Below are 26,028 nucleotides of genomic sequence, written 5' to 3' on the forward strand. Positions count from 1 at the left end.
CTGGCTGTTCCTCTGGAGCAGCTCTGGAGGAGCACATGAAGTCATGGTGTGGCTCGGGATGCATGGATCAGGATACAGGCACCATGATTTCCCAGAGAGGTTTCCAAAGAGTCAACAACAACTGGTCCTGGTGCATGGGGCACTGGGCTTTGTGATCCTGAAATGGAAGTGTCTTTGTGACCTCTCTTCTGTGATGCTGCCCTGCTGGTTTGTCCCAGGCTGCTGCTCAGGGGTAACAGAGGTAACGCCTCAAGCTCTGCAACTTTTCCATGTGCAAGGCAAAGCTGCAGAGTGAGGCTTGGAGGCTGCTGGTGGTGGCAGAGATGCTGTCTTCCTGCTGTGAAACCTTGGTCAGAAGTGGAAACACACGTGCCTTTTAAAAGAAAGTCTGTAGAGTGGAAAAAAAAAAGGAGCAAAAGAACTCTCTCTGTCTTTCCCCCTCTCTCTTTTTTTCCTTTTTTTTTTTTTTTTTTTCACTAAGAAGATAAAACCAGCTGTCTCAGCCCAGTAAGGTACATTTGAAATGATTTTGAAAGGCACTGTGGGGAGCTGGACTTCTTCTCTTTAACAATTTTCTGCAGCTAAATAAGAAAAAGTAACAAAACCTGAAACAATGGTGAGGAAGTCCAGAGGCTTCTCACAAAGTTTGCTGGTGAAAGACAAGCTTTCCCTGTGACTGAGAGGGTAACTGCTGGCCAGAACAATCATTCAAGCATCTGAGCAAAGACAGAAGCATGTGTGCATGTGTGAATTCCTTGGACAGCTTTGAGTGAGGAAAAAAGCCCCACTGAAAGAGGCAGGAGGCAGTGTAGGAGTCAGCATCATTAACAGCTCCCTTTTCTTCCTTTGAAAGATCACACCAGGCCATCTACTTCCCTCCCAGATTAGAATGAAAACAATGGGTTTTCTAGTGGAGCCCACATGTGATGAGGGAGGCATTTTCCATACATACATGCATATTTTTATACATAAGTACACAGCAACTACATATATAAATATAGTCATATATGTATACATGTAGGTATAAGAAATTTTAGACCATCTATTTTGCATTTTCTTTTTGATCACATATAAAATTTTTGATAGTATATCACATTTTCCTGTACTTCTTTATGCTGTTTTTTATGTTTTTGTTGCCCAGTAACACATTTTCTATCTTTTCCCCAAATCAGAGCCTGTGTGGCCAGGTTCTTTCTGCAACCAGCCCACTAAGAGGCAGAGGTAAAGAAACCCAGGGCTTTGCGTATTGTGAAAGATTTTCTCATTTTCCTGGGTAACTGAAAACAAATAGTGATTAGATTAAAACAAACAACTATGCACTCCTATAGCAAACTACTGAAACTGGACCTGAGAAATGGAGGAGATTGCTGGTGTGGGGCTGTAGTAATCATAGCTTGGCATGATGGAGCACCCTTCAGGCAGAGGAAATAGACCCCCAGCTTGCTCCGTGTTTTATTGCTCCGATCCTGCGGCGCTGTGTTGATTTACCACAGCAGCAGAAGCTGTGTTTTCAGACGTGTGTTAGCAAAATCAATTCCCCTGCTCTGGAGCACAGGCTGGTGGAGCTGAGCTCAGCAGGGGCTCCATGCCCCTGGCAGCAGGAGGATGCTCAGGACAGCGAGAGAGAGATGGAGGAGGCAAACACACGAGGGTGGTGGAAGTCAGGATGTAACCAGGCAAGCAGGAAACCTCTGCAGTGATTCTGGTGGTTCCCCTGGCTGCTTGCTCACGTGGTGAAGATCAAATCTGACTTCTACATGGCCATTTCTGTCCCTCAAAACAGCCTGCCCTGACAGTTTTTGTGAGGAGCACGTTGTGACTTTGTGGACATGACCTTTGGAGCTCAATGTTGTAACAGGGATTTCTTGCTGATGAACAAATTTAAAGAGATTCAAGATGAAGGGTCCCCAGCTCCTGTCTTGTGAGGTAATGGCAGGAAAGGCATCAGAAACCAAGGAGATTGGAGGAAGCTGGGAGTGGGTAATCTGAATAAATAAGAAATTCTGTGAGCAATGAAGTGACTGAAATGTTCTCGATCATCTCTTTCCTCCTTTCTTGTAACACTGCAATCTGAGCAGACTTTCAAATATCTCCTTCCCCACAATAGTGCTATGGGGCAAGGAAAAATTCAGCATATTGCTTGAAACATTAACAAGTTTGGAGAGAGCTTTCCTGAGATGGGACCAGTGGAGTTTGCAAGTTAGCTGAAAGCACAATGAAAAATGCACCACTTAGGGAATGTATAAATAATTCCATACATTATTCTATAGCACATCAAAACACAGAGCCAGCCTTGCACGCTTCAGCAGTTTTTGCTTCTGAGTGTTTTAAATGAGTTTGAAACCCTCTCAGATGCTCTTCTTCATAGGTGAATGGCTATCCAATGTACCAAAAGCAAAAACGTAATTAAACTTTAAACTACTAAAATGCCAAGTACCACTGGGATAACACAGGGGTAAAACACAGTAATTGTTTATATTTACGTCTAGTTACCATTTCTTTTCAGGTGTCTGCCAGAACTGCTACTTGGGAAAGGCAAAAAAATGTAAGAATCAGTTTGTCTTTGTAAAGTCAGAACTTCAAAGTCTTCATTGACTTTCAATGTGGTGTGATCTCATTATCTGCCTGCTGAGAACAGTGCTCTGCTCTATGCTGGTAAGGCAGGGGGGGCTTCTTTCCCAGATATTTCAAATCCCTCCCCTTCCTCTAAAGCCCTGGTAGCACTGCATCCATCTCCGAACACCTGAGCATGCTGTGTGCCACGCCTTGAGACTGCACTTTTGAAAAAGGATGACTCTCTGCCCTCTTTCTCTCAAGTCCTTTCCCAATTTCCCATGGCCATGGCCACTTCAGAGGCATAGGAAACTCCCGTGTCTTGGTGTAAGGACATCTCCAGGCTGTGTTGTCTGTTTAGTAGGAAATAAGGAATAAAGTTGTTACAGGAATAAGAACAAAGGACTGGTTGTTTAAATTACCACAGCAGGAATTTTTTGCTGCCAGGTCACATGACAAATCATTAAAAGTGTTACAATCAAGTGTGAGGCCCTGTGTCTCAAGTGTGATGATACAGATGCACACACAAGACCCAAATAATCCAAGTGAAATTTAAGGGACTTGTTTGAATTTATGAACTGACTTTGATAATATTCTCAAATCTCTGCTCTGTTTGAGAAGAGATGTTGTTACATTTCAAGTTCTGATTTTAATATGTTAACTGCAGGAGAGAAAAGCAAATATGAACTAAAGCCTACACTTCTTGAGCATTGTCTTAGGAGAAGGTAGGAACGTTTTTCTCTTTTAAGGTGTTACTGTGTGTGTAACTGGCAGAGGCCATGTAGGGACTTTGAGGAGGGAATTTTTCTCTTTTTATTTCTTTCCTATTGCAAAATGAACTTTGCCAATAGGCCTTGGTTTCTAAGCAGAGGTGTAATGCAGAGGATGCCTTTTCAACTTGGCCCCAGCCTGCTTTTGAGCAGATGTGAGTGAGTCCAATTTTCATACTAATGGCTGTGTTGAGCTTATAAGACTTTCAATAGAAAACTGTGATAAACCATCTCAGTAGCAATTCTGAATCTGTGTTTTGCCAGGCTTCTCCAGGTTACTGACAGTGCAGGTGGTCCCACGAGCTCCCAAAAGATCTGCCTTTGCAGAGCAAGTTCTGCTAATGCTCAGATATTTCACATTGAGTACACTGCAGACTGCCACAGGACTGTATCTTGCTTTGTTTAGGGGCAGTGAAAAGCTTGTGTAACAATCCAATTTAAAGATCAGACTTGCAGTGTATTTCTGCAAACAAGATTTCTGGAGTGATCAAAAAACTGGAAAAGGCTTTTTGAAAGTTTCAAACTTCTACAGAGGTTTGATTAGTCCTCGAGGTGAAAGATTACCTTCTGCATAGACATGTTCTCTCCCCTCAACATTTACTCTAGATCACCTCAAAGATCCCTTTCTTGGGCAAGGAAATGAAAGCAAAAATAATCTTCTTACTCCCACCCCCCCTTTATAAATGGCTTGTGATAAAATCTTGCTGTAAAAACCAGTGGAATCAGCGCTATAATGACCATAAGAGTTAATTCCAAAGAGTTTTGTGTGGGTTTTTGCTTGTTTGTTTGTGGTATTTGTTTGGTTTTGTTGCTGGTGTTTTGTTTTGTTTGTTTTGCTTGTTCATTTTGCAGTTACTGGAGCTAATTTAGCCCAGACTGCAGACATCTACATCAGCCTGTCTATTTTTCCTCCCTTAGCAGTGAGATGGTGAGAGGTTCTTCCAAGGGGGTCACTTGTGCTTTAGGGAGTGCTGCTGGGGGGGGGGGGATTAAACCAGCTCTGTTCCCTCAGGAATTCTGTATGAAATATAAATTATAAAACCACAAGGCTTTTAGCTGTGTGGTCTGGGGACCTTGGTTTAAATTTGGTAGCAGTTTCCCTTTAGACACAGTCTGCACATACTGCAGGGGCTGGAGAATATGTATCAGCAGTCCCTTGGCTTGATCATAGCAAACTTGTGGCAATTACTGTTTCTAGGTGTAATCTCAGTCTCTCCATGGGGAATGGGAAGCCAATTGCTTTGGAAACCTTAGCTGAATGCTGTGGCCCAGTCTTTCATTTCCAGCTTGCCTAGACAGAGATGAAAGACCTGTGCGCAGAACAGGCTTATTCATTCTGTGAGCACTGCACAGCAGGGCAGCCAGAAAGCCACCTGAAAGCCAGCCTGCAGAAAGGTGGCCAGATAGGCCAGAGAGAATTCCTTCCTTTGAACACCAGGGAGTCTGCAGGCTTCCCATCCAGGGCTGTTTGCTATTAACAGGCAGACAGAAGCATCTCTGCCTCTCCAGGCTGGGGAATATTGATGGATGGGTGCCAGGAGCTTGGTCTGGGGTGAGGTGAAAAGTGAGTAATGTGAACATACCCAGAAGGCTTGTTCCTGCCAGCTGCTCTGAGCCAGGCAAGGTGATATAATCACAGAGAAGGCAAACCAGGCAGATCTGAGGAGTTGTGGGTTTACCCAGCTCTGTACATCTCATCATGGGGAGCTGCCAGGGCTGGGGAGTTTGGATTTCTTGAAGAGAGGAGGTACCTCTGGGTCAAAGGATTTGGACAGTCAGAAGCTCCTCCCTATGAGGAGCAATGCTCCTGTTCCAGAGAAGTGTTCCTGTCCCAGAGAAATGTTCCTGCCCTAGTTCTGTCCCAGGGAAAATGAATTACAAAAATGTCTAACATCTTAATGCCTTTTTCTACTTTTTTCTCTAGGGTTATGGATGAAGCAAAGGCAGAACCTCTTGTCGAAAGCCAGAGCCAAAAAGGAGCTAAGGTGTGAATGCCCCAGCGTGTTCCCTTGGCTTTTCCAAAGGATCACATCTCCTGGGATGTAATTAAGTTCTTTTCTTTGCACCCATTTCTTTGTTTCTTTCAGCTCTTCTCTGTCTTTCTACTGGAATTCACTTTGCCTGTCTCTTTTCAAATTTTTCAATCCTTCTCTTGCTCTTCTATTGCTTTCTCAGGCTTTCTCTACTCACTCTACACTTCAACCATTCTTGTCCCTTTCTTTGAATACCTGCCTTCTCCTCTTATCCCCACAACTCCTTTTTTCTAGCTTCAGTTCAGTCTGTTGGAAATAGTTTTTCACTTTGCCCATGTCCTGGTCAACCTTAAGCCCAACTATATAGTTTTCTTCACCTCACAGATGATGACTCCTCCTTATTTCTCTTTAATTTTAGGATTTCTCTCCTGCACTTTTGGATTCTGTCAAATCCTGAGCTCATCTTTCTTATATTGCATCATTGCAGGGAGGTTTTGTAGACTCTTTATTGATCAGCTTAGTCTTCTCAACTTCTCTGTAACAGGGGCTAAATATATTCTGTGTGTAATGTGGGTTGGGTTTTGTATTACAATGCTGCTAAAATGCTGCAGCCACCTCAGGCTCCATAAAGGTGTACAGCATTACACAGTATTATGGCTTTACAATATAATCATGTTACCCAGCAGAAAGGCTGCAGAAACCTAAGATTACACTTCTTCCTACTGGGTGGTGAATTGTGATTAGAGAACCCCATGGAAAAACTGGGTTGCTCCATTTAGTCCTGCTCTCAATTCATCAGCCTGAGAGTTAATCGCTTGCCTGCAGCCCCGGCAGACTGAAATAGCACCATTTGTTCTGGCAAGTGGGCAGAGAGGACAAGGCTAACCTGCTGAGCTTCCCCCTGCCAACTGGCTGCTGTTTGGAGATGTGGCCTGAAGTGAAGATTTGCTTGTCTGTGCTTTGAATCTAATTGTGTTTGTTGACCTTCTGACTTTTTCTCTTGTGAATCAGTTCTAAACCTGGAAGCAAAGTGCTATTTTAGTAGTCAGGCAGAAAGGGCTGCTTAGGTCCTACCTCTGTCTTTGTGTGTCTGGGAGTAATGATGAATGCTTTATTTTCATGAGCTCACAGAATTAGCTCAAGAGAAGCATGAAATGCTTTTAGAAACATATCTTGAAGTAGATGGCATGGTATTTGGCTCTTAATTAGTTTTTGATGGGGTTTCTGTAATGCAAGGCAGCACAGATCGATGTTTCAGGATTGTTAACATTATAGTTTATTTCATGAGGTGAAAAGGGGAGTATCCCACTTTCTCTGTTTCGGCAGTACCTTACATTCATTGTATGTAGTTTTTTATTGAAAAGGGCTAGAAGGGTGACTCACTTGGATTCTCAGTATCATCCTGGGTACATCAGAATCCCGCCAAGCTACAAACGCTAAAACATGATATCTGGATACCCAACTTCCCAGCAGCTTTTGTGCTTTCTGTCACACTCAAAAATCTTTTAATCAGGGATGAAACCCTGAGTTGTGCCTCTCTGTTTCTCTGTGGTTTGCTTACTATTAGGTTTGAGTGAAGTAACAATAGAACAGGGCTATACCATGCTGTTAAAATTCAGTATAACCCTTTCAATTTAATACTGAACTTTTATGGGGGTAAATGGAAAAAGGTTCTGACACTTGATCTGCATCACATTTATACTTTCTCTTTCTATACCCTGGAAATACTGTCTTTGTTCTGCTTTTCATCACAGATGAATTGGGTACACTTCAAGCTGTCTGTTGTTCTATATTTTCAAACTACTGCTAGTAAGAAATTATCTTATAGTACATTCTGTTTCAGTGAACTATGTTTCAGAGATAGATAAAGAACTCCTGACTGTCAGTTGAAGAGATCCTAATGGACAAATGGGAATAAATACGTGAATACATATAGGTAAGTACATAAAGGCACATATATACAAAATAAGAACTCTCATTTTCAGTTCCTAATGGTACTGCTCTAATGAACACTGCTTCTGCCACACAGTTAAATGCACAGTGGTTAATTCTGTAGTTTTTCCCCTTCTCCCCAATTTTTTTTAATTTTTTTTCTGATTGGTCTTAGTAGTTCCAGTTTGTTTCTTGTCAACAGTCAGTTTAATTTTTTCTTATCACAGCCCCTCTAATGTTTCCAATACTGCAGCAGGGGATAATAAAAGACTTGGGATTCTCAGTTGGGATTTGATTTCTTGCAATGTTGTGGACAGAACAGTAATTTAACAACACTTGCTGGTTCAGATAACTAAACACAAAGTGCCAGGACAATGGGTCCATGAGGGCCTGAGCACAGCATTAAGATGCTTGTCTTCAAGACAATGATTTCCAGGAGATGAGAGTGCAATACTTGTTTTTGCTGATGACGAATGTATGCCCCAAATGATTAACTGACTTCCTAAAGACACAGGAGGAAGAGTCACAAACTAAACCTAGGTCCCTTAGCTGTTGAACTTTATCAATAAGATCAAATCACTTTCAATACCTCATTATTCTATATTCAGATTTAACAGGTCCTTTCATTTCTGTTTGTGTGTCCATCTGATACTACTGGCAATGATTTTGGAGTAACATCTTTTGATCTTAAGAAGGTGTAACCCTTCTATCAAACCCTAAAAACTCTCTACAAATCCATTTCCCACAAATGGGCTGTAACACATAATCCACTCATGAGGCAAGGCTCCTTTTGCAGAGCCAGTGTGAGTTTCTACCATTCCAAAATCAAACAGGACAAGCTGGTGTGACCACATGGGTATGGTCTTGCCCTATATTGCCATCAAATCTCTGCTTTATTCCTAAAATATTAACTATTGCTTATCAGCAGCAATTTCTAAAAATGTCATAGCTCTGCAGCAATCTGGTGTCATGCTACAATGAGACCTGTGTCTAAATAGACCTTAATTTCATACTGAAGGGGCTCTGTGACTACCTGCTCTTCTGTCCTGTTGTGAATCTGGTAAGGACACTGTGCTTTTTTGGTAGCCCAGGTGCAGTCATTAATTCACACAGCAGTTATTGAGAGCTGGTGACAGTAAAAAGAGGCAGCTTCAGTGACTAGAGCATCAGGAGAACAACAGATGGGTGAGCTGTGGTGCTGGTTGTGTGTATAGTGCTTTTGTATTCATGACAACCTACTCATTTGCAAAGAGCACAGAAAATCAATCAAAATCTATACCAAACAAAGAAATGATAAATTAATCAATAAAGCCATAGGCTAATCAAATGGTACCCTCCTCAATGACTTTAATAGAAAATGAACAATTGCTGGTTCTGGCTCCTGATTTAGAATGACAGTATTTGCAAACAAGCACTGATTCAGTCTTTAGTTAATTAAGTCAAGTGAGCTGTATGGAACAGGATTCCACTTCAGGTTTTTTTTTTTTTCAGTTAATGAGATAAATGGATTCAATTTCCCAGTTTCATACACCTTTTCCAAAGACTGAATAACAGTACATGAGTTTATACACAGCAGTACATTGTGAAGGCAGGACTACAGGTCACTGAAGAGCTCTGGTCCACTGCTGAAACTTAAGTTTTTACACTATATAATCTCTGTCATACATCAGCATTCAGCTTCAAAACCAGTAATCTCTATTTGTCTTGTTCATCTATCCAGAAATTATCTCCTTCATCTGCTAGAAATAATTCCTAGTTTCCAGATTAAGTGTGTCTAAACTATCTCGTACTTAGTTAATTCCAAATGACTCATTTCTTTCCAAGAGCTCAGTGTCTGTGATTGGGTTATTGCCACTTGTGTCTGATGCATACTTGGGGATGCAATGGTGGGCATTTGTACCACAGGGAGAATCCACCTTGTCTGTCAAAGAGCAGGCTTTGGTCACTTTCTGGTCTTTCCCAATTGACACGTGATACTCAGAAGCAATACTACTCTGTTCATCTGCCATAGTATATTGCCTTGTTCACTGTTCAACTTTTAGTACAAAAGCAATGAGAAAATTCTTATTCCAGCTGATTGGTGTTGGGAAAGAAGGGGTTGTAAAAGGAAAATATATAGGTTTAGTCTTGGGCCATTACAATAATTTAAGGAAGGATTTTTGGGTTTAGGTACGTAGGTGATCATACAAATTTCTTTGGCCTTGAATCAGGGAGGCAGAGCAATGGATTTGATTCCTCCAGACAAAGATCCTGAGGGCTGGAATACTGCCTGCCAGGCCTGGGCTTGTGTATTCCATGGGGACAGGTCACTGCAGAGGTGCTATTTGGGTTCTGCAACAGACTGTGCTTTTGTATCCTTTGAGCTCTGGGGATCCTTTCAAACAGGCAAAGAGTGCATTTACAAACAGAGCCATCACCAGTGGTGCTGCCCCAGACTCATTCAAAGTGTTTCCTATTGTCTCCTCTTGTTCTGGAGGAATCTTAGACTGGGAACCAGAAGCAATATTTGCCTTTAATCTTGTCCAGAAACTTTGCTTCCACAAAGTTTTCCATGAGTTTTGTAGTTTTTGTTTTTTTTTTCATTTTCTATGAGAGTGAACCTCAAGTGAAGATAATGAGCTTCATGCATTCAAATCAGTGCTTGAGTGTTAATTAGGTCACTCTTACTAGGATGATTTATTGACCTATATTCAGTATTAGCAGCCTTAAGTTTTCCTACACAGAGGATCAGTGAAAATTGCATTCATCATTCTTTGAGACATTGATAATCTTATATTTTTCCTCTATTTTAGGTTTGCAGAGGAGATTAATAAATAATGTAATCTAAGGTCCTGATTGAGTAGTTTTTCAAGATGTTGAGAGGCCTCAAAAGAGAAAATAAGCCTTGATTTTTAGGTTTTCAAAGCAGATTAACAAAGATCAGCTTTTGGAGCCTGATTGACTATTTTGAGCTGAACTGGAGGGCTTCCATTGATTGCAGTAGTCACTGGATGATATTAATATATTGTACATAGAGAAAATGGCCCAGCTACTTATATAGGATAAGAGCTTATAAAAGTCTCCAAAGCCAGAATCAAATATCTTTGCTGTTTCTCAGTGTGATGGATAGCTTGTAGAAAGAGAGTTTGGAATGAGAACTTTTATTCCTATACTTTTTCTTTTCTGGGTTTCAGGTTTTTTTTTTTTCAGAAGTCTTGACACAAGGGATGGGTAAACCAAGTATTAGTAGCCTTCAGATTTGTGTGTTTTTGAACATCTAATGTGACTAGTGAGATTCTGATGCTGGTCTCTGGAGTAGCCTGCAGGCCAAGTACTTTCTTGTACAGATCAGGGTTGTTTGTTTGATGTTTTGTTTCTAAATTTAATGAAATACAACACCATGCCTTTTTCAATATGGGGGCATGAAACTGTGATGGTGCAGTCTCAGAGAAAACAAAAGGAAGTCATCTTCACAAAATGTATCCTTAGGCTGTGGAGTTCCTTTCTGCAGTTGCTGTAAATGCTAGAAGTTTCCATGCATGTAAAACATAAGTGAACAAATTTATTGGGAGAAAAATCCTTTAATGGGTATCCCCTTTGGTTTGGGAAAACCTTTAACAGGATTTCCGGGAGGCTGAAAAAATACTTGAAGTATCATTGAACGCTTGTCATGTTCTAATATGTTTCCTCAAATAGCTGGCATTGATCAGCATTGAAGGAAAATCTTGGATCAGCCAATGCTCTGTTGCCCTGTCCTTGAATTATGTGACCATACTTCCTGTGTCTGTGTAGGCATGTGTGCTCATCTTCTACCTGCATCAATGTATTTAGAGGGTTGAATTGTCCCCAGATTTGGCAGAGGTTAGAGATCTCAAATATAGCCAGCTTCTATGTATTTTGTGAAAAGAAGAGACCTGAAAGAGATTAAGGAGAATTTTTCTGTGTTAGTGCATGACCACAGCTTTTGCTAGGCAGTGGAGTCCACATAAAATTACACTGCTATCATTGTCCAGACATGGGAAAAGGCTTCAGAACTCACAATCTATCAGACATCAGAAAATTCAGCCGAAGACAAAGCCAACCAAGCAACTGATTTAACTACCTTTCATCACAGTGTTTTCTCTGCAGAATTTCAAACCTGCAGAAATTTCCCTGAAAGAAAATTGCCATATTTTGCTTTGGACTTGATCCAAATGGCAAAAATGGGCTCTTTGGAGAGGTGAGGTCGTCTCTCTTCCTCACGAATTTAAGGATCATTAGGCACTCTTAGCAATGATCCAGGATTGGTCTCTGCAGAGTCTCCACACCTTAATTGTTGTATTCTTCAATTCTTTATTTAGGTCTGTAGGAAAGGCTTGCAGAGAACAATCAAGCCTGAAGTCATTGCATTAGAATGTCTGAATTGATACTAAAATTTGAAAGCTAGTTCCAGCCTATGGATAGGAATAACAAACACATGCAAAGCCAGGCTCTACATCCTTTGCAGCTTCTTATTTAGCAGGTTCTCTGTCTGGAGTCCAGCTGAGTGCAGTGGGATTGGTCACTGTGCAGGCAGGAGGGGCAGAAGCAGCTCTGTAATGCACTGGCTAAAAGGAGGCAAGCTGGCTGCAGTCCTGGGACCCAAAGCCAGGCTTGGTGGTACTCCAGGCCCTCCACAAACCAAGCTGGGAGGACGTTCCTGTGCTAACAGCCCCTCCTGGAACTGGTGCTGCCACACTCTGGGAGCAGGGCTTGAAGGCCACACAGGATTTCCAGGTGAAAACAGGAACTTGACAATGTGTATATATAATTATTTTTTTCCAATAAAATCCACTATTGTCAGCACTTCTTTATCTCCACATTCTAGCCCCACAGTTTCCATTCTAATAAGACCAAAAGGGCATCTAAAAGTAATAAAAGCTTTTTCCCTCCCCTAGTGAGCTTTCTTCTCCAGCATGTTGATGCTCCTGATAACTGATCATGCCTTCTTATTTATTCATGAGAGTGATTCTGGCCTACAGATGCACAGAGCTGATAGTGAGCAGCTCACTCTGGAGACACGACTGGACAAGAACAACTCAGTGTTATACGAGGCTGGGAACATTTGCAGTGAAAACACTTCTCTGGGGAGGCTGGAAATGGTGAGTAATGTTATCTGCTCAGGATCTCTGTGTAAGTGCACATGGATTGGTGTTTCAGTAAATGGGAACAGGGAAGAGGGCACTTGGCTCTTTCAACACCAGTATAGATTAGCACCAGCTACTCGTCATAAAGTAACACTGAATTTGAGCTTCATGAACTATATGTAATTAGTTATTACATGCAAGCGTTAATCAACACAAAGAAAATACTAATGACTGCTAATGACTCATGGAGGAAAGGAGTTCCTGGGGGAAAGTTTTGTATAAGCTCACTTGACCTCCTGTGCTGTGGAAGCATACTGGGCTGGACATTTTTTTTAAACCCAGACTGACTGTTCTTAAGTTCTCATATAACATAACAGATAATAATTTTGGCTAGGAAAAAAAAAATCTATTTTCCTTTTATACATTTATGTAATAAAGAAGGGAGAGAGCGAGATGGATTGGAAAATGTGCATCAAAAAAGTGGCTGAAATGTGGAAGGGTTTTGGCTCTCTTCTTGAGTTGGAGATGGAGTCATTTGATTTTGTTGATGCATTTCTTGCTTTTTGGCCTTTAAAAAAGTTTCTAATAAAAATCAAATCCCCAAAAGAAAGCAGCAATTTCTCAGAGGTGGAAAATAACATCAAAGTAGAAATGATTTTTAGAGCTGGCATTTCTGGGATGTTTAATGATAAGTCAAACTTGCCAGAACAGAGAAAAGCTGAGCTAATGCACAGCAGTCAAAGATTTTTCCCTTGACTACCACAGCTAATATTATCAACAAGCCTGCATATTCCCTGCAAAGAGCAGATGGGAAAGCATCAGTTAATGACCATATATACAAGATTGGGAATCTCTCTTTTGCAAAAATGCAGGCAATTCAGGTGAAAATTTTTGTTCATATATATACACTTATGAATAGCTATTAAGTGAAGGTCAAATTCATTGGAGAAAATCCTTCCCTTCTTCCCAATTTGGAGCTACTCAAATGGCTGAGTCACGATGGATGCAAAAATCTAGTAGTGCAATGAGTCATCAGGAGGAAGAAATCCGAATCAAGAGATGTAGGGTTATCTGGGACAGGTCTGGCTGGCTGATGGATAGCAAGGGATGACTTGCACTTGGACCTGGTACTGCTTGTATTCTGTGGACCAGCTGGGAGTCCTGTTGGGCACTTAGGTCCATTGCCAGATTTTGGAGAATGATGGCTAAAATCCTGCTGATCCCTCTGTGCTGACCAGCAGAGTTTAGTCCCCCAAAGACTTTAAATGAGAAGCAGAATGAGAATAATCACAGAAAGAAAGAAAATTACAAGCATGAAATGGAGGAGTTGCAGAAAGACTTCTCTGACCACATTATTTTAATGTAGGGTCTGAACTGGTCTTCATATCTAGCAGAGGGGTCTCTGCAGGCTCACAGCAACTCTATGCTGGAAAAGACTGGAGCAAAAAGAATATTATGTAGGTATTTGGTTTTAGTCCAATGATTAGTAGAGACCTACTTCCTGGGCCCCTCTCAGGAAGCCTGTTCCCAATCCTCACATGGACATTCTGCTTGCTTAAAAAAGTAACATCTTTTAAAAGATAAGCCTACACAGTAAAATGAGAATATGGAAAGGCCAGTTGTAAATGCTGACATGAAAGAGAGATTTGAGGGAAGCAGAGATTATTTTTGGTCTTGCCATTAAGAGTGGTTTTCCTGTCAGTATTGGGATATGGCATTTATTAAATTAGCAACTGCTTCTGGTTTGTGTGGAGGACATACTGCTGGGTTGAGAAGCTCATTAGCAATATTTGTTGAATTCATATTTATTCCCACAATCAATACTTGTAACATACTAATTAAATCATCTGTTTAGGACAGCCCCATGCTGTACCAGAAGGAGTCTGTTCCCATCACGACACATGCAATACAGCATTTAGTTCCCATTATTATTAATGAGCACTGCAGGCTTAATTCCTGACGTGAGTCTCTGAGCAGGCTTGCACAGCCTCATCCTTCTGCTGAATGTTTTAAGCAGTGCTTTTTCCAGCACTCAGGATGCATTAACCCTCCTGGTTAATTTTGCTTTGCTCTGGGGTTGGAATGGACTTCAACAGCCACTCCAAAACCACTGAAGCACTGTTCAGTATCTTGGTGAACTTTGAAGGGGGGCACAGGAGCCTCTGCAAGGAATCCAAAGGGACCAGCTGGATATGGTGAACCTATGGAATTACATGGAAGAGCAGAGCATTCAGATTTTCTCTCACTCTTGGAGGCCGAGTCATTGTAAGAGGAAGACAGTGCTTCTGACTATTGGTTATCTTGGCCTCATGTTAAAATAATAATGTTTTTAATGATTCCCTGTTGTCAGTATTCTTTATTGTATCATGAAATATTTTATGACTTTAATTTCTTCAGTTGTGCTAGGATACAATTTTCTGCCCTGGAATTTGGCTGCTGAGCTCAGTCTTCCCTCAAGGGAAGAAGATGTGCACTGGTGTCTCTGAGTCCCAGCATGCAGCTGCAGTTCCCTTTCAAGCCAGAGATTTCTGCAGCACTTCTGCCAAACCCTGACCAGCAATCACAAGGAATGGGTTTGACTTTCAGAGGTTATGAATTCATCAGCTCCAATGGCCCCCTTGCTGAAAACCAGGAAGCAGAGCCAAGTCTCTTCTGCAATTGGCAGAGGTTGGGTGTGTGTGGGAATCGCTGTTGACCTGGAGCCTTCTTCTCCCACTGCAATTCCTTGCTCCCTTTTTGCCTTTGCTAGAGTGGTAGGGGGGAGTATCTCCTCTTTATGAAGTTTTGGATTTCATAGCTGAAATTTAGTGCAGCAGGGATGAGTGGCCTCTTGCTCCAGGATTTGTGGCAGCTTCAAGCTTTTACTCATTATTGCAGGAATATAAATTCCTCTGCCATGACTAGACCATAATTCACAGTGGGACAATTTATGTTATTAAAGAAAATGCACGTGGTTGTCATTTTGCTCATTAATCCCTCTTCTTCATCACTCTTTGTTTCTCTCAAATGTTCAAACAGGCTCTTTGGGGCTTCCCTCACTCTGGGACTGTCTGGAAATGGCTGAAGCTCTGTGTGTCTGGCAGATACTTCCTTTGAGCTCAGGAGAAACCATATACTGCTGGAGATGCTTGACCCAGGCAGCAAGTCTGAACTGCACAGATATGGAAGTGCGTGCCCAGAGAGCCAAGGGATGGCACTTTGATGTTCACAACAGGTCTGAGAACACCGACTGGGATGATGGTGGTGCTGCACTGCACGTGTGGGAGATGGGGACATGGTAGGACTGGCTGGAGGAGGAGAGGAGATGTGTGACTCACAGGGCCTGTGAAAGGGTGAATTTCCACTTAGACTAAGCTTAGTGCAGGCAAGACTTCTCCAGTGTTATCACAGACATGCAGTTTCTGTCTCCAGTTGGCTCACTTTAAATCAAGACTTTAGGAACATAGGATGGGTTGTGCTGATGTACCAACTGCAAAATCCATGACTTCTAAGTGATGGGTTAACAAGGAAAATTCAGAGTTAAGATTTTTCACCCTGTTTTTGTGAAGATTGCTAGAAAATTGGGAAAAACAGAAACTCAGCCAGAAGTGGTACAAATACTGTGGGTTTTGTTTGTTTTGGCTGGTGTAGCGCCTTTGTTCAGGGGTGTTTGTGCCCCCAAATCCAAGATTCTGGGTGTGTTAAACCCAAACTGCTCTCTAGGGAATTAGACCACTGCCTGTTATTAACCAGTGTGACTGTCTGTCATGGCCAACAAAGGAGCTATGGGCACCTGGCCAAAATCTCTCCTGGGATTGCTGGGATTTCTATGAAGTTCATCCTGAAGATCTTATTTCACTGTGATGAGGGAATTAGTGTATTTTCAGCCTCTTTTACCTTGCTTTCACTGGTTGCTTTTTCAAATTCCATCCTATTCTTCCTCTTTCTTTCTGTTCACATAATTCTTAATATTAAAAAAACACCAAGCCAGCCCTGCCTGATGCAATTTGAGGCAAGACCAGCACATTTTATTAAGCACTGCAAAACACTTAGCGGCACGAGGGTTTTCATGTGTAATCAGATGCAGCAATTGCCTTGATTGCAATTGCTTCTGGGTCTGTTGCACAGAAGCACCTGATTAGATTTTAGCAGTGCTGCCAATTCCAGAGGAGCTTTCAGCCTGGCCACGTGAAGGGGCCTGGGGGAAATCATGTACCTCGTCCTTGGTGCAGCCACTTGGAGAAGGGAGAGAAGCTGTTGGGTGGGGAAGCCAGGTGAATTTCCAGCTTCTCTGCCTGCCCAGTTTAGCACTGGGAATTGCTTCCTTGCTCTTCCTTCAGTTTCCCCATGGTTTTGGAGAACTTTGTGCCAGGCCTTTATGCCTCCTTGACTGCTGTGGACTGTTGTGTAGTGTCTGCTCTGCTGTCACACACCTTGGAGAGGTGTCCCCTCCCAGGCACTCTGGGGACTTCTGAGACACAGGGTCAGCCAGTGGTGGATGCAGTCATTTCATCTGGAGGTTGGGAGGAGTTTTTGAAAATGTGTTTTTGGGATGTGATAAAAATCAAATTTTTGTTGAATGCTTTTGCTCTGTAAAATCCCAGTTCTGAACCATCAGATTGATGAATAGTGACACCTATGATCTGAACAAATGTTGATGTTCTTGGCATTTTTGAAATGTCAGTGCAAAGCTAAAATCCTCTTATTTGACTCTTCTTGACTAAAAAAAAATAGATCATCGAGTGGAAACAAAGTTTTCCTGTGAAAAATATCACCTGTAATTAAAAGAAAAAAAGCAGACTCTTTTCTTTCATGAAGGAAGTGCTTTATGAAAATAATTCAACCCACTGTAGGGTGCTAAATTCAGAATTCTTCACATCACACACCACTCTACATGTTATTTGAGGGAGCACAACTTTAACATCAAACTTTTTATTGCCCTGGTGGAGATATTCTAAAAACCCCAAATTTATATAGGTGAAATGCTCTGAAAATCACCCACCTTCTGGCTGTTTCCAGTTTGATGTTCAAAAATGCCCTGTGGCTCTGTGAGCTTTTGATGATTTCCAGTCACTGAGTCCCACTCTGGGAACTCATACCTGCCCCTGCCAGTGAAACTGATGAAAATTTTGCCTGAAGAAAGTTTGCAGCATTGGACTTGCTCCAATTTGTTTTCCATCATGTATAACAAAGTGCTTATTTACTTTTTTTCACTTTGCCCAGCCTGGACAATTAAACCCCTGAGTCATTTTGCTTTTATTTCAAATCAGTTTCAGTCCCTGGTTCACTGACTTGCCCAGAGTTTTATAACACTTAGATACCAGAAGGGAAAAATGCCATTAAAACCCCTGAAGATGTTGAAATTCATATGCTTGAATTTACAGTGCTTCAGGGGCTGTCCATTAATATGATGAATTCCTTGAGTTCTCTGTATGTGTGTGTTCTTTCTTTTATTAATGTTTTTAACAGCAATGGGATATATTAATAGTGGTTCACCTCTGGAGAGCAGAGCTGTGTGAAGCTCTGTTCTCTCAGATGCAGCTGAGCAATGTGGACAGCAGATGAGCCCTGGCTGAGATGTGATGGCAGAAATGTTTGTGGGGAAATAGCTGCCCACATTCAGCACTGAGGGTCTGCCTAAGGCAGGTGAGACATACATCTCATTCACACCAACAGAAAGAAATGAGAGTTAAAAGCTTTTTTGGGCTGTGAGCACTTTTCTTATACTGCATTTAGCACCTGGTGCTCACAAGGCAAAGATTCATCTTTTCTCCACCAGCCTGGGTGCATCCAAGGATTCTGCCTCTTTCTCTCCATGGCTGGGACCACTTTCAGCACAAAGTTCTGTTACATTCATCCAGTTAGATTTTAAAACTTTCAACCTGAGAAGGATTTGCCAGAAACTTTCACGTAGATGGATGTAAGAACACAAGGATAGATTAGGTGCTCACAGCTTTAGAAAGAAAAAGCATTTCCAAACAGTTGCAATTTGTTGATTTCTAAGCATTTCCTATGGAGACTGAAGAGGTGCTTTGAAATTCTGCATGTGTGGTTACTGTGCAGCACACATGACCTTTTACTTTGCCTCCTTTCACAGGTGCTTAGGAAGTAGCTAAACTGTGAACCTTGGGATGACTGAATAACTTTCAGCTTTCATAGCTGGAGATACGACTTAGAAATGAGCAGAAAGCAAAAGGCAAGTATTAAGTATTCCTCTATTTTTATTAATTTTTTTTTTTCAAAATCTCATATGTTTGTTGGTTTTGCTTTGTTTGCAAGCCTGGATCTAGACATCCTATTTGAGGTTTGGCCCTTTCAATCCTCCCTGCAGAAAGCAGAGGCAGCTGTGACAGGGATGAGAGCCAGTTTTCCATCTCAGGAGAAATCAGGTGCTAACATAAATATAGCCATGTATTAATCTCCAGAGCACCTGGGGCCTCAGAATTTGGTTTATTTTAGTTTCATCAGTTATATATTTAAATGAATACTCTGATTGAGGGGATGCAGTGCCCTGGGCCCAAATATTGTACCAACTCTGGACTTGTGTAGGAGGTGCAGGGGCAGACAGGATCAGCAGAGACAGACAAGGATCCTGGGAGCTAGTACCAAGCATAAAGATAGGGAGCTGTCATGGCATATCCAAAATGTATTCATCCCTGGGAATTATCCCTCCTCTTCCTCTCCTAGGTGACTCCCTGTGTGAGACTGAGTGGGCAAAAGAGTCTGGAAGCAATTCTTGTTCCTTGTAGCTAAAACTAATGCTGCTGTGAGACATCCATCCTCCATCACCACTGGATTTCCAAGACAGGCTAAGAGCAGTTGTTCCCCCTACATGTTGATGACCTCTTTTGGGGGCAATTTTAGAGAGTGCCCCAAGTCAGTTTAATTCAAGTCACTGTTTTAAGATTAATTCGGTGCAACTTCTTATTGGAAAAATAGACTTCCAAACCAACCCAACAGCCTGGAGAAAAAATAACATTTGCACCCCCAAACCACAGGAACTTGAAGTCTGGAGAAGCAAAGAGTGTCATCAGGCTGTTGTGCCATGTCAGGGAGCTCACTCAGTTTGCTGGGTATCACAAGTGTAGCTTCTCCAGCTTCCAGCAACAGAGCTGAAAGGCAGGTCAGCTCCCTGTACAGCAACACTCCCATGCCAAGGGATTTTGCCCTTCCCAGGAAGCACATTTATTCTGCCTCTCAAGAAAAAGCCATGCTGTATCCAGAGTGTTCTTGACCTTTTGACAAAAAGCAAAGAGATGAATCTCGGAGCGTGGACTGGCTGTGCTGCATCAGGGGCTAAGCAAACAAACAGTCTCAGGGGAGACAGCGACATCCTGAGCACTCCATGCAACAGAGCCATCCCCAGACACTTTGTACTTGCAGCCCACTGCCTGCCCAGGTTATAAAACAGTGGGGAGATCTTTCTTCCTTTGATTTTTAGAGAGCTTTGGCTCTAATTCCTTGCTGTGAGCATAGCATTGTAACTCTCTTGGTGAAAGCTGGGTCTACAAAGTACTCCCTCCGCAGCGTGAGACACTTCATTAACACAAGGGAAAGACAGGAATGGTACAGGGGAGATGAGGGGCAGGTCTGCATTTTACTGATGGGATTGCAATTAGCAGCTTCAGCTGTCTGTAGGAAGAGAACTTGGCAGGTTGGGATGTTTTCAGGGCTTGGCATTAGGAGGAAAAAACAAGAGAGAGAGAGAGAAAAAAAAAGGGAAGAACAGGGAGAAGTCCAGGTCACAAGTATAATAGCAGAGAACATAAAGCCAGCATTTTCCATCTTGTTGTTATACAAGTTTAGCCTGTGCCTGACAGACAGTCTGTGCTGCTCCACAACAGAAGTGACCCACATGACTTCTTTATTGTTTAAACAAAGGAAGTTGCCAATTAAAATATTTTGAGTTTATTTCAGCACTTTGCTCTCTGGGAGCCTCATTGATTGGAAGGGAAGTCTGCTCTGCTGTGAAGCAACACACTCCTTTAATGTACATCCTACTTGTCCAGCTTTTGTTAGGAAACATGTCAAATCACAGATACCAGATGCATAGCAGAGACTCAATAGATCACCTAATCCCATCCCTCCACCCCAGAGGCTGTTCCAGGATGATGTTTTTCTACATGGTTCATAAAACCCTTCTGCAAGAGTCATCACACTTGCCTCAGCTTCCTAGCTCTTAATTCTCCTGATATCTAATTTAAATCTCCATTGCTAAAGTTTACACCCACTGTTTCTGCTCTAATGAGTTCAAGGGGATGTTAGAGCACAGAGTTGGGCAGCTGTTGAGTGAACAGCCTTCTTTTCAAAGCAGACCTAGTTCTAAAGTCATGAGACTTTCTCTCCCTGGGTGATTTATTTGAATGCGACTACCAAATCTTCTCCCCTGTCTTCTAAGCAGTTTGGCATCCACTGTTTGAATGTTCTTTGTAGGTCACATTGTTAGTTTGTGTTTCGTGGTCTTTTCTGTGTTATTAGTTACAGCTGTGTATCTGAGGGATGTTGTCATACATGTGGGTGCACCCATAGACAGATAATTTTGATGAGTAGATGAAGGAAACCAGAAGTCTTTCCTTGGCAAAATGATTCAGTAAAGTGAACTTAATTCTGCAAGCTGGGAGTAGCAGACTGAGTTGTGCAATGTGAAATGCAATGAAACATTAAGGGCAAAATGCTATCCAGCCATGACAAGCAGTTGCATCTTGTAGTATGACAGATGTAGCACGGTTATTGATATGGCTACAGAGCCTGTGCTTGGCTTTAACCATTTCAGCAGGCCCTGGTGAATGTAAGAGTCTCTCAAGTCTCCTCTCAGAGCACATTGACCTACTTGTCTGCTTGGCATTGCTGTGACTTTGACCACCAGTGTGATTTTAACCTGCTATCCCACCCAGGTCTTCAGCACCCCTGTGCTTGCTGATGTGACTCTGAGGAAATAAACTGTGAGCAGAAAGGAGCTGGAACTTTTTGAGGATCACCGACAGGTTGCACATTGGACCCTGGCTGTGCGCAACAGGGATCACTTTACACATTAATGGACATGGTTGTTCAGATATCTTGATGGACAGGAGTATTGGCCCATAGTAATCTGGCTGAACTTAGCTCTGAAAACTCAAGAAAAAGAAGCAAGGAAGTCAAACTGCAGTGCTAGTTTATTCATCCAGGAATCGCCTTATCTGTAAGAGCTTCAGATGCCCCAGAGTGGCCCACAATGCAACTACTTCTAAAAGATAACATCATTTTAACATTTTCATGTTCGTAGTGTGGAGGAAATCCAGATACAGATCAGGCTCCATTGTGTCAAGTGCTGGAGAAACACAGAGAAGGGAATTCAGTGTTTACAGACTAAGCATACAAAAAGGATAATAGAATGGTACATATAAACTTAATACAATGATGATATAAATCTTGCAAAGCAGTGAAAGCTGCTTAATGTTTACATAGTTTTGGGGAGCTTCTGTGGCACAGGATTGTTGTAAGAAGGAGTCAACGAAGGAAGATAAAGCAGCAGCCATAAATTTAGCAAATTCTAGTAGCTGCTCTATAAGGATTGTATTTGTCACAGATAAAACTTAGATTTTAAACAAGCTCAGACACATGTACAGTTACAGTGCCAATCCAATAGTGTGTGTGGGCTGGTATTGTCATGTCTTATTGGACAGGCATTTTTACTTTCATTTTACTTGTTATGTTATTAGAAAGTGATCAGGATAATGATATTCCACCTGTAGCTGGGTCTGGGTCTCCTAGAGCATATAGAACATTCCTGAAATGGGAACTAAGAAAATTAAGTTGATTAGCAGTTGATTGGCTTGAATCCCTGCAGGGGGGCTAGCATGCTGCCATTAGACCCCTGCAAACCGAAAGAAGCTGAAAAATCGCTGGTGCAGAGTGAATAAGCAGGGAAGAGCTGAACTTCTTGTGTTCATTTTCCCCAGCAGATGTTTGGTTGTTGAGGCACAGAGCACGGGGGGCTGGAAGAGGCGTTTATGGATGACCTGCTGTCCTGTGCTGGTGCCTCTGGGGTGCCACCAAGCTGTGCTGGGGGCGCAGCAGCTGCTGTGTCACCAGGGCTGCTCGGGGTAATGGCTGTCCCTTGCTGGACTGGTGGGAGCACGATGGTCTTCTGCTCAGTCACCACCTGGTCCCTGCCACACGCCATGGAGATTGACATAAATCAAACCCTGCCTGCATTTGGGAAAACAAATGGATGCTTTCAAGTACAAGGGAGGCAGTGTCAGAGATGCAGCCCTGAGAGGCTGACAGCCAGCTGGGGAGTTGTTGTGCTGCTTGAGCTGAATGCTGAAGGAAGTCATGAGCACATGAGAACATCTCTGGGAGCACTGGAAGAGTAATCAAAAGCTAGAGTAAGACAAAAGAGATATCTTCCCTTATTGTTTATGTGAGCTTGGGGCTGAAATACCAGCTCATAGGGATGAGATGTACCCTGCCTCTGAAGACATGCAGGCCACACATCACCCAAGAAAGCAGCTTGTAGTGAACAACCATTCATGGGCTTCCAGGAGACAGGAGGCCTTTAAGCTCCTATCACAAGTCTCATTTTGAATGAGTGAACCTTGACAAGCAGGGGGATCAAATGGTATCCTTCATAATTTTTGCTGATGGTCTAGATTTGCTTCTTGTTTATTAAACATAGCCTCAAAGTGTGTCTGCACGGTTAAGGTTAGTCTTTTTTAGTTGGTCTCAGGGGTGAGAGAACAGAAAAACACCCCCTGGCAAATTCAGGGCATATATAGTTTCTTGTGCCCAGTACTAAGCAGGACATCCAGGACCTTTGTCTTTGAATGAAAAATTAAAGTGAAAAGGAAGAATTCTCTATGGGGTGCATTTCCCAGGACTCTCATTTTTCTGTGTGGTGTCTGCTGCCTGAAAACAAAATGCTAAGATTGTCTCACCCCATCTCTGGCAAGAGCTTAATGAGAACAGTCAGTGGCTCTGTTATGGATATTTCTACAAACACTAACAAGAGGGACAGGTACAGATGGTTCAACAACAATCAGATCTACATTCATTTTTGTACACTCTGTAAAAAAAGGCAAACAACAAAACAAGACAGCAAATAAAGAAGAAAAATCTAATTTCTATTTTGATAAATCTGGATTATTAAAGTTCCCCAGTGTGAATCACTCATGAAGCATTAATTTTTATGCCAGTCAAGGAAAATTAAGTGGCTTAATCACGGTACATGTTCACCACTTCAGGAACTGCAAAGCTTTTCCTGTGTTTGGTTGGAGGCTATTCCATTTGGCTGGATTCTTTTGACACTGCTTTGCCTGTGTGTGCAATTAAAATACTTTTTTTTTTTATTAACCAGTTTTTGCATTGCACTCAGCGGCCCCGTCACACAACTAAATGACCCGTTTAACAAGCATGATAAAATCCTCATTAGGGCCTATTATAGGATTTAGTGGAATCTTCCTGCTACACTACAGCACAAGTCTAATCTAATTAACTCTGCCACTTAATTCTCTCCCTCCCTCTTCTTGCTGTTTATTGGGCTTTTTGTGGAAAACAGATCCAAGGAACACAATTAACGTAATTTATCCTGGAAAATCCCCAAACATTAGCAAGCTACAAATGTAATTGGAAAAGGCCTCACAGAGTTCATGCATACTAGGCAATTACTCCAAAACTACAGCACTGCATATTATCATGTTACTTCTTATTATACTTTCCCAAGATGAGCAAGGAGGTAATTCTAACAAGTGCATTCAAAGCCATAATTAAGGGTCATCTTTGGGCTTGAACAGCTTTCATGTTTAATTGAGGAAATGTGTACCTTCAGGAATGAAGCATTTTGCTAGGATGTGCAAAATGTAAAGGAACTGAATGTTGTGTTCTTGAGCTCATTGGTATGAATGACTGCTCTTCAGAACTGAAGATGTGGACAGTTCTTAGGACTCACAGTTGGTTAGCTGTAAGGTGAGGCTGCTGTCTGGATGAAAAACTTCTGACACTTCTGTGTTAAAATAGGTAAAGGTGACTCGCATGGGTCCAAGATGCAAGTGGTCAAGAGGTGGGTGATGGTGTAGAAACCTACAGGTCTTGTCTAGCTCTTCATTTTAGTCTAATTTCTGGTGCTTGCATGTTAGTAAAAATGAGAAAGAAGCCAAATTAGCTACTCTTACAGGGACAAAAGGAGATAGGGACATTTTGAGGCAGTCGATTTTATGGATATTTGCAAATAAATCGTCTGTGGACCTCAACTTCCTCATCCTGGAAAAAATTAGCCAAATCCCTTGGCTAAACTGAGCAGCAGTGAAGTGTGACAAGCAAATAATTGAAGCATAGGATGAAGCAGAATTCAGTCTACATCTCGCATCTTTCTCTGAAATGACAGAGGGGAATTTTTCAGTCTTCTATGGATTTGGTCTCTTTTGAAGTTGTCAAATCAGGGCAAGCTGCCTTTTGGGCAGTGTGCTTTGATGCCACTCTAAGTACTAGATGGAATTATCTCATTTGCATTATGCAGGGAGTTGGGCAAGATGACATGACATTCCCTTGGAATTTTCAGCACTACATTCCTTGAATGTAGAAAGCTTTTGAAAAATTAGACATAATTGCTGCTGTTCCCTCTAGAAACTCCACTTTTGGTCTATCTTCTCTAGCACAGCTTTGTCTAAGAGCAAGAATTCATGAGGATGCAACCTGAGGATAATCAGACACTGAAACTCTAGTGGAAAGGCTCAGAAGCCAAGGCTGAGCCATACAACAGCCTCCTTACCCAGGAGTAAGGAATTTATTGTGTCTGAGCCAAATTCTTTAATGAATCAATGCATTTTGAATAATAATAATAATTATCCACGTGGTGAAAAAAGCCCTTAATTAGTTTGCAATGATCTGAGAGGCATGGTGTGCCCACACACAGCTGCTCTGGCATGTGTGGATCAAATCAACAAGAACATCTCAAGCATTTTTTTAATTTTTTTGGGGACCTGGTGTCTAAAAAATGCAATTAGCAGCAGGCAAGATGCACTGCATATTGCCTGGCTTTGTGGAATCTCTGTTGATGTGGGAAAGGATTGCTCCTATCAGCTCTCACAAACCATTTCAGGACAGTGAGCCAGATTTGTCTGGTACAGAAAAGGTTGATACACTGAGGGCAACTCACAGGCACGTCCTGCTGCCTGAGTTCAGCTCTGTCTTCCCCACTGATCCTCCTCCTGAGCATGGAGACTGAGTTTGCCCTTGCTTGCTGTTTTGTAGGCATGCACCAGAGTCAGAACAGGCATTCTGGGGCCCAAGAAAGACACAGTTTATGTGCTCAGCAGTAGGTAGGACTAGGTGACCTCCAGAGGTCCCATCCCACCAACATTTCTGTGATCCTCTGTATTTTTTTGCTGAGTAGGCTCCATAACAATAAAATTGATATGTCAATTTGTGTTCCTTGGAATGAGTTGAAATAAATAATAAGTTGAAAGAAAAAATGCTTTGATATTTAAAACAGTTAATGCACTCCCATAAAAGCAGGGGGGGTTTTTTGACTTCCAGCTTTGTTTTGTTTTTCAGGTTAAGTAAAATTGTGGTATGAATTTACATTATAATGAGGTCACTGAAAATATAGTCGTGTAAGCCAATAGGATATGATAACCTGAGTGCTTTTGTGAATTCATAATTGCTGTATTTACCTACTTAATAATTATGGCAATTAAGCTTTTAAAAGATAAAAATAATAGCCACGTTGAGTGGTTTCCTAGGGTGATGTTGTAGGAGCTG

This window comes from Zonotrichia leucophrys, chromosome 7, assembly GCF_028769735.1.
Source record: "Zonotrichia leucophrys gambelii isolate GWCS_2022_RI chromosome 7, RI_Zleu_2.0, whole genome shotgun sequence".
In the NCBI taxonomy this organism is placed as follows: Eukaryota; Metazoa; Chordata; class Aves; order Passeriformes; family Passerellidae; genus Zonotrichia; species Zonotrichia leucophrys.